Consider the following 12,463-nt stretch of genomic DNA (forward strand, 5'->3'; position numbering starts at 1 on the left):
CTGAACTCTAGTCACAGCATGGAGTCTGTTCTAAAGGCTGTGGAGCCATTAGAAGGGGACTGGCTGGCAAAGCAGGTCCTGTGAGACTTTTACACACATCTCTGTAGTCTGGCGTTCTTCTACCTGGTCAGCCATGATGCAAATAGTTGATGCCTGACAGTTCTGCTAGCCTGGATTCATCTATTCTTGCCTCCTTTCTGGCCTTGGTACCCTGCAGATGTCAGAAACTATGAGCCAAAATAAATTTTCCAAACTTGTTCTTGCCGGCTGTCTTGTTACTATGTTAAGGACACAGATGCTTTTCATTCTGAGAAGAGAGTATGACCAGTTAGTTGGCTTGAGAAAAATCCTCATGGAAACTGAAGTTTTTAATGTTTTTTTTTTTTTTCTGACTGCAATAACCAGTGTTTTAACATATAATGCTGTTTCCCTAAAGTTTGCAATTTCTAATATCGGTACATAAAATAGAACGTGTTATCAAGTGCAATGTTTTGGGACTGTATACATTGTGTACTAGCCACAACTTGCTAATTCACATACAAATCACCTCAGAGTTGATACAGTTTGTGAAAGCACGTAACACCCACTCAGGCACCTTTCAATTATATTAAAATAATTTCCATGTTGTATAGAAGAGCCATTAAGTTCATTGATGCTATCTAACCTTGCAGCCATTGTTCAGCATATATCCTGCTACTGACATGACCAGATGTCAGCCCTATTAAATAGTACTCTATAAGTTAGTTCTTTATTTTATGTGTCATATGCACTTGTGTGCATGGAAGACAGAAGAACATGTCAGGACCTACTGAGCAATACTTACAGATGGCTGAGTGTGTGCCATGCATGCTGGGCACTGAACTCAGGCTATATGCAAGGATAGTGAGCACTTTCAAACACTGAGCCAGCACTCCAGCCCCTAAAGTGGGTTAAAGTCATTGAGCACGGTCAGTAAATGCTGGCTTCTTGATCTCGGTAGAATTGAACCTGAGTCACCTGTCTATCTATCCATCCATCCACCAATCTATCTATCCACCTATTTGATGTGTTTGTGTGTGCATGCTGTTGGGCGGTCACATGACAGCCCATGAGACTCACTTCTCCCCTACCGTGTAGTTTCTGGGGGACTGAACTTAGCTCATCAGCCTTGGCAGTAAGCACCTTTAACCACTTAAGGATCTTGCCAGGTCAGCCTCAGTAAAATATCGCCATTTCTTTGATCTTGTATACAGCAGTAGCCAAAAAGGAGAACATTTGGTCCCTTCTGTGAAACTGAGTTGATGGAGCCACCTTATCAAGTGCTGTACATATTCACACTGAAGAACACACACTTACAGCTAGGTATGATTAACCTTTATTATTGATTAAAAAATGAGCTTTCTAAAATATTAGTAAATTTCCACTTTAGTTCTGTTTTGAAGTATTGGTACCAGTGAAGTAACATTTTTCTTCTTTGAATCTTTTCTTGTAAAGTTACAGTCTTCTCCTTTTCTAAAATGGCAGGAAGCTCCTTCCAGTCCTTGATGAAGATAAAGGGGGCACCCATGGCCTTGAGTAACTGCAGAGGAGTGCTGTGGTGACTGGACATGTTTCCACAGTGGCCAGCTGTCATCACATCTTCTACCACAGGAATGGAGCCAAACGAGCAGGCCTCATATATTCTGTAACACTCTGTGTTCACTCCTACAGGACACAAAGTGAGGTCACTCTGAAGCAAAGCATCTTGGTAATTCTTAAGACTTTCATTTGTCTCCTGAGGCTACCACCTAGGAAATTAAACAAACAACAAGGAAATCCCTGTAAGGTTTTACTTTCCTATGGCATCTTTTTTGAAGCAAATCTTTTAATGTCAGTTATCAAAAATGTGAACACATCAGAGAGATGATAAATATGAGAGGCATTGAAAATGTTGGGCCAAACACATTTCTTAAAACTTCTTTAAGGTTTGGGGGTGTGGGTATAGCCCAGCTGCTAGAACTCAGACCTAGTATTGATCATCATCTATCCATAAACTGGGTATATAATTCCCTAATTCTACAAGTTGGGAGGCATAGGAAGAATCAGGAGTTTAACATCATCCTGGGCTAAATACCGAGTTTGAGGCCAGCCTGTGCTACGTAAGACTACCTAAGAAAAGTTTTTTTTTTGTTTTGAACATTTGGAAATAATCTGAACATTTTATTACTTTATATTTAAAAATATCCAGTGATCAATCTTCGAATGGGTAATATTCATTCAATCGTATTTCCGGAGTGCTGTGTCCTCTTGTCTTACTCTGATGCAGCTGTGCTTTATCCAGTGGTGGGCATTAGGTCTTTGAGTTAAGTCAGGACATTTTCTAGAAAGTCTGAAGCCCCAAGAACTGGCAGGGAGGCCAGCAAGGTGGAAGTAGGGGAACTTAGGTGAGCAGTCAAAAACCATAAAGTCTGCTTACAGAAGACTCAACTGTAGTGTTCTGAAGAGGGAACGACATAAGCAATAAACATTTTAACAATCAATCTGGCTGTGGTCTTGAGAATGGAATGAATATATAGGCCACATACATGCAGAAGCTGAGCCTGGCATTCTTTTCTATTCGTATTCTCTTAGTGAAATAAGCTCCAATCTCTAAAGGGAGACTGAGGAGGTGTCAAGAGGTTAGGACAGAAGGTATAAAGCAGTCTTTGAGGATGAAGGGGGAATACTTTAGGAAATATAGGAGTGATGGGTTCTTCAGCTTTCAGACTGTCTAAACTTATGCACAGCTGCGTGAGTATGGCTATGGGGTGGGCAGAAGGGGAGACTAGACAGGTAGGGCTCGCTAGATGGGGGAATTAGAAAGGGGAACATATATGCAGGGCTGGTTGACTGTAGAATTTAAGCTGTGTAATTCAGAAGTTGATACAGGGACAGGAAGAACAATCTGGGCATAGTAAAAACCATGTTGTAAATTCCAGCTGAACTGTGGAGTCCCATTACAGAGAATGAGTTGGAATTGCAAGATAGGATGATTACCAACAGAAATGCTAGAATTCCAGGTCATGGAGAAACATTGTGGTATGTGAAATGCAAGTGGTCATTTAGGAAATGACCATAACAGGAAATGGCTGATCGAAGCCTATGATCTATGAAGGGGAGAAAGGAAAGAAACCTTATACCAAGGTGATAGAAGGATTGGCTAGACTTAGAAGTCACCAAGAATTCAGACAAGACTGGTGTCAGCCAGAGGGGCAATGGAGCTCCAGTCTTTAAGGAATCAGGGAGGTAAGGTGAAGGTGAAGGCTCAGGGCTACAGAGTTCCAGTTATACACACTGGCATGAGACTGAGAACTGGGGTTCCGGGTGCAGAAGGACAGAATGGTCTAGAAGCAGCAGGAGCACAGAGGGTACTACCTGACCTCTAGCTCAGCTCAACCAGAACCATTTTATTAGTGCTTGTCCTCCAGTAAGACTTTGCTCTCTCATACCACCTCTCACTCACCAGCCCTTCAGCTGCTGTGTAAGCACCCCCCTGCCTTATGTCCTTTGCCTTGCCTCCCCTCTCTAAATGGACCCTGCTGACTCTTGTGCCCTCTTCAGGCCTGTATATAATATAGCCCTCCACCTGGTGCTCTCCTTCGCTACCTGAAAACAAATGTTCTACCCTCCACCTCAGTCCTCTCTGTGGCCTTCTTGTCTTTAATTCTCTTCTCACACGTCATTACCATCTCCTGACACACACTGTTTTACTTGTCTCCTCCAACAAGTGCTATGAGGGCACTGTTTTTGTTTTGTTTTCACTGTTTTTATGAGTAAGATGGTTTTTGTCATTTGGAAGTTGTTTGGTAACTCAGAGTAAATGAATTTAATACAATTACATTAACAGTAATTGTATTAAATTCATAGTAATAGTGATATCCATCTAGAAGGCAATTTCTGTCACAATTAAAAAATAAATTTTTAGATCTAGAAGCATATGTTTTAGGCATCCATTCCCTGGCCACTCAGCTTTATACTCCATGTGTTTATTTAATAGCAAAAGAAATTATTGCAAAATGACTTTCATTACTCCATCAATACTTGCTTCCTGATTATAATGGGAAAGACTGGAGAAAAGCCAGTTTCCTACGTTTTAGTTACTACTGTACCTTTAGACAGGAGGCTGGAATAAGCAGTTACCACTGTTTCTCTGGAAACCTATTTGTACACAAGGTGACATTTGGATTGGAGAGCAACAGGAAGGAACCATGCAAACATTGAACTTACTGCTCTCTTGCAGAAACCCAACAAAGTTTATCACTTCCATCTTGTTTCAAAATGTTCATCAGTGCTTGTCTTGATGAGTTTTCATAGACAGTTCCTAAAAAATTACATATGTAGGGCCTCTCATCATGCAGCATCAACCAGCTGGCTTCAACAACGGGAAACTTTCTGTATCTATAAAAGCAAGTAATGAATTACTATATGGTAGGATGCCCCTCAGCTTGGCTTGTTAAGCCATCTGTTAAGGACAATGATTTCTAAGCACATTGTACACCATAGACATAAACAGTCCTATTTGTCCACTAAAAAGAAAATATACTGTTATAATCATGATCTCTGAAGAGTTAATTTCAAAAAAATTCCAAAGAATAAAACAATGAATAAAACCTGTGTTGGTATAACATTCTTTTGAAATGTATACACCTTACCCTTGTTCATTCAAATGCTGATTCCCCCCCCCCATCTGTCTGGTTTCAATCTGGATATTGCCTTGTGATACTTATTTTAAGCATACTGTCTCAACTGTGTGCAAACATCCCAAAATAAAGAAATTAGACACAATATTGAGCTGAAAGGAGCCAGAGGACAGGAAAGAGGGGAGGAGCCAGAGGGCAGTGGGAGGAGAGGAGAGCTAGGAGAGAGAGCTGGAGGAGAGATCTTGGAACTACGTGGAGATGGCCTGGACATAATATTTCACAAAAAGCAAGTATAACATGGGAAATCTAAATGTTAGGAAACTATGAGGGCTTGGATGTTTAGGATGGAGTAATTATTGCCCAGCACTGTGTTCTAGGTTAACTAAATAAAGCCAGTCTCTATGTGGTGATTTGGTTATACAGATGTTAGGACTATCAGCAGTTTACTAGAAGATATATTAATCACTGCTTACAACAAACCTGTTATTCTATAGAGGGGGCTCATTCCATGGGCACTGGTTTGCATATAAATGTGTGCCTGTAGTCTATCCTGTACACAAGATTATTATGGCATTTTGGGTCAAATAACTTTTTGTTTTAAAGACTGCCATACACTGCACCATGTTTAATAACATTCCTGGGCTCTACCCCCTTGACACCAGTTGTTATAATTCCCCCTCTTCAGTTGAGACAACCAAAAGGTTTCCGGATGCTACCCAATGTCTCCTCATCGGGAACAGGGTGAGGTTGGCAACACCAAAATGACTATGATTCTGTCTTCTATTAGGCGAGTAGGTGATGTCATACAATGTGGAAAAAGTATAAACATTTCTACAAATACAGGCTCTTTTCAATAAATAGATTTTTCTGAAGGTTGGGTGTACTTACAAAGTTTTTGAAATTTTAAGGCTGGTCCCAGCCTAAACCTGTTCGCCTGGAATGTTGTCCACATAGGGGTGGGAATACCTGTCCCTGGCATTTCTCTAGTGACATTTGTACAGCTAAAGCAGTCTGAATTAAGACATGGTGGTAACCAGTGACATAATAACGAATGTCAGATTTAATTCTATCAGTGAGATGATTCATTTCCTCAACAAATATGTGAGTACCTACTGTGTATAAGCATTATTTTAAAATTTACTTTTTTTAAATTTATGTGTATATTAGTATATTTGTGTGCCTGCTTGTCTCCATGTGTAGCCAAGCACCCACAGAGTTCAGAACAGGGATTCAGAGCCTTGGAACTGTAATCACACATGGCTATGAGACACACAGCATGTGGGTGCTTAGAACTGAATCTGAGTTTCCTATATGAGCAGTAATTGTTCTTAACTGCCCCAGCCACCTCTATAGCCCATTTCTACAGAACTATTTTAAATCTGGGAAGAAAACTCCTGACCTCAGAAAGTTTATATACTACTGAGAGCCTATCTCTTACTATTAAAAATCTATCCACAGAAAGTTTAAAAAATGTTTTCCATTTTTTTTAAACTGGAGGATGATTATATATTGAGGATCCTAAACTATCATTTAATTAACCTCTGCTTTTACAGTTGAGATTAACATCAAGTCAGCCAATCACAAACCCAAGGGAAGTCTATACAGTATATAAAAATATTGCCACAACAGTATTTGTTTAAACTAGAATTATGGCTTTGTCTTTGTTCATTCTCTGCTAAACCTCTCTTCAGGGCACTATTAAGCTTAAATTTTTATCCTATATCCATTTTTAGAACAAACAAGTACTCTTCATTTCTCCTCAGAAGACGGTAAAATACAACAAAGTAGTTACTATTGCCACTGAGGCTCTAGGCCACTCTTTTTGATGGTAGGAAAGATAGGCCTGCTTCATCACCAGTGAACCTACTGCCATTTAAAACACCATCTTCATGTGTGATGCATTAAATCTACCACTTTCTTTCAAATATGCAAATATTTCATAATCAAATATAACAGTGTATCAGAGGAAAAGATAACTGACTAGATTTGGATTTCTGCTTAATAGCACATGGGGAGGCTAAAGTCATAAATTCTATTATGCCAAATTGTCAAGCACATTACTAATTATCTAAGTCTGTATAAAATCTACAAACAAATTTGCAAATTCCAAATAAATTCAAATTCACATTATGAGTTTAAAAATAAAATAAAATAAAACACCATCTTCCCCGTTCTCTTCAGAACACCCGAGGGATGCCTTTCTTATCTTGTACTTACGTTACTACACCTAAAGGCCACTGGAAAACATCTGCGCCATTAATCCAAGGGCTGTCGTATGTTATGAAAAGTAGGTCCACAAAGCCTCCATTTCTTTTGAGGAACTGCATTATCCAGTCATTGTCACAGTATTCATTTCCAAGCAAGACAACAGCCAGATGCCGCAGTTTCTGGGTTTGCATTAAATTCTGTGCATAAAGTAACCACTGGGTGGCATGGAAGATCTTTGCTTTTTCTCTTCCATTTAACACAAGGACCACATTGTCCACGTCTATGGAGAAGTACCCTGGAACCACACCCGGGCAAGTGATGAAGCTGTTGAAAACAACACACCACAAGCAAGAGATAAACAAAACTGAACAAAGGAAATTTCAATCGTTTTATATAAAATCTAGAATAAGATTTAATTAATATTCTTGTTGGAAGTGCAATTTGTATAATGCAAGTTCTTCTGAGCAAGTGGGACAGAATAATAGAAAGCTTTGGATGTAGAAATTCAGCTAGTATATGAGAGTGGACTCTCATTTCTTCACTGAAGGCAAGGCATTAAGATACAATGTAAAGGAATGCATCAAGCTTCAGGAGATTCTGAGCATAATTAAAAGGATTTATGTGCATGCGTGCCAAGGCGTGCTTGTGACAGCCAGAGGACAACTTGGAGGAGTTGGTTCTCTCCTTCCACCATGCAGACCTTGGGGTTGAATTCAGGTTGTCTGAGTTAAGGGCAACCACTTTTACCTGGCAAGTCATCTTACCAGCCCTTAAAGGATAATTTTATGTAAATATGAAAGTACATAAAAATAAGTATGGAAAAATACTTATATATCTTCCATCAGTAGAAATATAAAAATCTGAGTGAGATTATACATTAAATTCCTAATAGCAATTCTTTAGTGAAGAATAAAAAGAGTAAGAAAAAAAGAAAAGGTTTTATTGGAAACTATTCTGTTAGGAGGAAAGTTAAACATAGAGAATTCCTGACAGCTAAGATATATTAAGTCTGAGTGGTTAGCAAGTTGGAGAATGTTGTATTTTCTTCTTTGCAATATATTTTTAAGAGTCTTCATAAAAGGAATAGACATGCTCCAAAACTCACACTGTCATCTGCTGCCCCAAGCAATCACTGCCGCCGAAGTGTTCTGAACTTTGGGAGTCAAAGTGCAAGGGAATGAGCAGTTGGGAAGTGAAAACAGTGAGTGGGGACAACCATTCTGAAATTCCGGATGAGGATCAACAGAATGTAGTGGGGGAGGAAAATGAAGGAGAGAGAGGCATCACCTGACAGAACATGGTCTGAGAAGAGAAGGATGGAATGCGCAGAACATCCTGGAGTAGGGAGATCACCTCCTAGAGAGCTCAGGGTGAGGGAAGGCTCGAGAGAGAAGGGGTAAAGATGCCTGCGCATCTAGTTAAGGGAGAGAATTACAGATGCCCTCACTCTCAGTGTGCTAGGAATAAGAATGTGCGCCCCACTCCCTGTCCATGTGGCGCTGGGAACCAAGGCCAGATGTGCACATGTTCAGTGAGAGTTCTACCAACTGAGCTGTATTTCCAACCCTTAGTTTAAAACATGAAAATTTCCTACTATACACTAACATTATAAAAATAAGGCTTGTGTATGAGTAGTATAATGTACAGAATGAGTGTTGTGTTCTTTGTGTTCTAATTATCTAAGGTTATTACTGAAAATCCATTAACTGAAAATAATCATGTACAGAATTCTAATTTGCTCTTGTGGGTTACTCAGCATATGTGTAAGCATCAGAACTTACAATGTTCAATATATTTTTCTACCGCTTGCTTCAACTGAAAAATATCTTCAGAGTAAGCACTTCCATATAGCGAGCCCAGAGGAATCATTTCAGTCGAAGTAACTGTGCAAACAGTAGAGTTTTGAAACTCACTTAAGTTAGCTTAAGTGTAACTTGACTGAGACTACAACTTGCGATTCCATGAGACTTCATTCACTTTGCATACATTATCTACTACTTTTCATTTTTTAATAAGGTATTTTAAAAGTCTGTCACAGAACTTGACTACAAAGTTCTCTAAGAGGAAAGAACAAGGTTTCTTCCATGATTGTAAAATCTTGCGTACAAACCTCAGAAAGGAAAACTGGGCTTAGACTTTCTTCGTGGTAGTTAACAATGTTTTCTATCACTGTGGTAATACCAAGTAATTATACGCTTAAGGATGACACGCATGACTGTGCCTTCAGGGAAGAAATGAGAGTCTCACATATTCCATTCTATAGACTAGTTGAATTCCAGAAACGTCTCTGCAATGTTAGTCCACTGACATGTTCACTGCTCAACTATAAACACAGAAAGCAATTTATGCATGCAATAGACATTCACTTTTTTTTTTTTTTTGTACTGGCCATTGAACCCAAGGTGTTGTACATTCTATGACAGCCTTCCTGCCACTAAGATCCACTTACTCTTTCAAGCAGTGAAATCTAACTAGTGTGAAGCTTAGGAGTATACACACAACCTACAATGAGATTAGAACAATGAGGCTAAATACTTGTTTACACTGCATGCATGATTCCTTTGAGAGAGTCAGCAATGACAGGCTCGGGAGCTAGCTGGGTTGGCAAAGTGCTTGTGCCGTGAGCATGAGGACCTAAGGACAATTCTTGAACTAAGATAACAGGCTGATGTCGTGATGGAGAGGCAGATCCCTGGTGCTCACTGTCCAGACAGCCTAGCCTAATCAATGAGCTTCCACATAAACCTGTTCTCAAAACCAGCTGGTAGCTGCAGGCTGCCGAGGTGTGTATGTGGGCACACATGTGAACATAAGGTTGAAGGGAGAAGTGGTGGGTTGTACAGAGAAGGAACTGGAGGGGAGGGAATGCAGGTTGGACTGGATCATGTATTCATGATCTAACATGTATTCATGTCCTCATGTACTAACATTATATAAAATATTTAATTGAAGACAAACTGGGACAAGCCGGGTTCAGTGATGTACACCTGTAATCCCAAAACTGAGGAGGCAGAGGCAGGCAGATCGTTGTGAGTTTGAGGCCAGCCTGGTCTACAAAGCAAGTCCAGGGCAGCCAAGGCTACACAGAAAAACACTGTCTTGAAACAACAACAATAACAAAAATGAAGTAAACATGTAAAAACAACTAATATTTATTTCCGTTAAAAGCCAACTGGAAACAGTACCTTCATGATAAAACTATGTTTTTTCTAATTAAAATCACCTTAATTCTATTTGAAAATTAAGGAATTATACAGTGATATGTAAGTTAAATAAAAGTAAAATCCTTAAAAGTCTTGGCATTGCACTGGTTTTTTAGAATCTAAAAATCAAAACAGAAACAGTTTTGAATTTTGGAAAAAAAAGGAGCCTACATAATCACGTAAATCATAGTAGATATGACATGAAATGTTTTAATAAGTAACAGTTGGACTCTGAGTATTTCCAGGTTAACCTAACTATGAACGAAAAGAAAATCATGAAAGTAATGTTTACTTTCGTCCTCTAAGGCATAGAACATTGTGTTCATTTACCAGTAAAGTGTATGAAATGCGGAACATGAAGTTTTCCATATCATCAGCTAAAACCAAAACAGAAATAAGACTCCCCAGGATTTATTTACAGACTTTTAGTTTCTCTCTTCTCTGCACTGGGGACTGACTCCGGGGCCTGGCACATGCCAGGCAACTCATCTGCCACTGAAGCAGGTCTCCAGCTTTCCCTCCAAAATTACCTTGAAATGTCTAATTCAATAAGCAAACGTTTACTAAAGTGTAAGCAGGACCTATTTATTTATTTATTCATTCCCAGGATTGATTTGTGTTTTCTTCCCAAGCTGAAGCATAAAGATATAAAATAGGTTTATAAAAGTATAAATATACTGTGCATACTATATGATAAAATATAGAGCATACTTATGAGAGTATATTCCCTCCAGTAGGTCCATGAGGCGTCACGCGGCAGGCAAGGTCAGTGTTGTCTAACAGTACCTGTACTGTGTTCTTCCTACAATCAATTGTCCTGCCCTCCATTGCGCAGTCACGTCAGGGGGATCAAGAGTGCCTTCGAAAACATGTTCCCACAGATACAAACCTGGTAGTCAAAGAACAAAAGCAGACACATCTGCTGTCTCATCCATTTTAGAATGTTAGGAAAATGTATGTTTTATTCTTTTCTCTTTTTACTCTGAGCTGAGACGTTTCTCTCCATGGTCGGTTGCAGGCAGTGACTGAGACAATCCTCGATCATGTGTGGCAGCTTACTGTATGCGGGGCAGACTTCAGTGGCTGTAGTTGTAAAGATGACAGGACATTGTACTTATACCGAGGAACCCCAAATGTTCCTGAACCCTGGCTACCCATCATATTCTGAAGCAAAATGTATATTATAAACTAAAATAGCATCATTATTAGAATTAATTTAATATCGTGACTGGAGAGACTAATTGTCTTGCGCTGAAGCTACAAGTACACCAAAGCATTCAGTGTGTCAAGGGGATAGATATCACCTCCCCATTTGCTCAGACATCCTCTGCAAGCTGACAGACACTTCATCCTGTCTCCTAAGGGCAACCATGATGCTTTGTTTTGTTACATGAGGTAACATTAATATGCAGGCCTACAACCTCTGAGAACCCCTTGTCAGTTATTTTGAAAGATATTCTTTGGTCCATTTCCATTATGCCATGCTCTTAAAGCCACACTAACAACCAGTATGAAAATGTGGGCCATTGTATAAAACATCCAAATGTGTCAGGCTAAATAATGCCCCGCTTCTCCAGGTCATACCCTAATCTCTAGATCCTTTGACTATTGTCTTACACAGCAGAGTGTCTCAATGTGACCTAGCTGCTGAGGTGCAGAGCCTTCCAGAGACACAGACACTCCCACCTTGAGGAAGGCAGAAGCTGAAACGTTCTCAATGGCTCCATTGGCAGTTCGCTACAGCAGCCTCAGCAAACTGTACTATGTAGGTAGAACACCTGGAAGGGAGGTGCCACTGTAACAAACAGTTATATGTGGAAGGGGCTTGGAAACTGGGAAATGGGGGTGGCTGGAAGAACTCTGAAGAGTAACTAATTTTTATTTTTATTTTTATAAGCAAAGTCTACTTTAGATTGCCTGAAACAGACTGCAGAATAATTCAGATGCTCACAGTTCATTTAGTGAACAAGACTCAGAAGAGAGCAAGGAACACAGTAGAGAAAACCTACATTGCCTTAAGAACAGACTCCCTGAAACTGACTTGGTTAAAGGAAATACACAATCTAGCAAATTCCATACCAGGACAGGATACACTTTACACTCTCTTCTCATGCTTTTCCTCTTACACTGACTTACCAATGGCTGCTTTGCCCCACATTTGTACACTGTGTTCATGTTTCTCTTTTGTGTGTTTCTTTAATATTTGCAGATGATCTTCTGGGCTCCTCCAAGGGGCTTGGGTCACTTCTCCAGCCCCACCCCCTGCAGCACACACAGCTTGTCTTCTAAGCTCCAGAAGGCTCTATTCCATTGCTGTTGCTCTTCTTGGTGGTCATCTTATGTCACTGCAACTGGGATGGACTTCCCCAATAGCCTCTCAGAGGCTCTCTGCATGGTCCCTTTAATCCTGGGTCT

The 12,463-nt window shown here is 39.9% G+C and overlaps 1 pseudogene; it reads right to left on the minus strand.

Moving 5' to 3' along the window:
- Nucleotides 1-1,359: 1,359 nt before the first annotated feature.
- LOC132648698 (ribitol-5-phosphate xylosyltransferase 1-like) lies at nucleotides 1,360-12,254 on the minus strand (annotated as a pseudogene).
- Between the last annotated feature and the right edge of the window lie 209 nt (nucleotides 12,255-12,463).

Source organism: Meriones unguiculatus, chromosome 17, assembly GCF_030254825.1.
Source record: "Meriones unguiculatus strain TT.TT164.6M chromosome 17, Bangor_MerUng_6.1, whole genome shotgun sequence".
Taxonomy (NCBI): Eukaryota; Metazoa; Chordata; class Mammalia; order Rodentia; family Muridae; genus Meriones; species Meriones unguiculatus.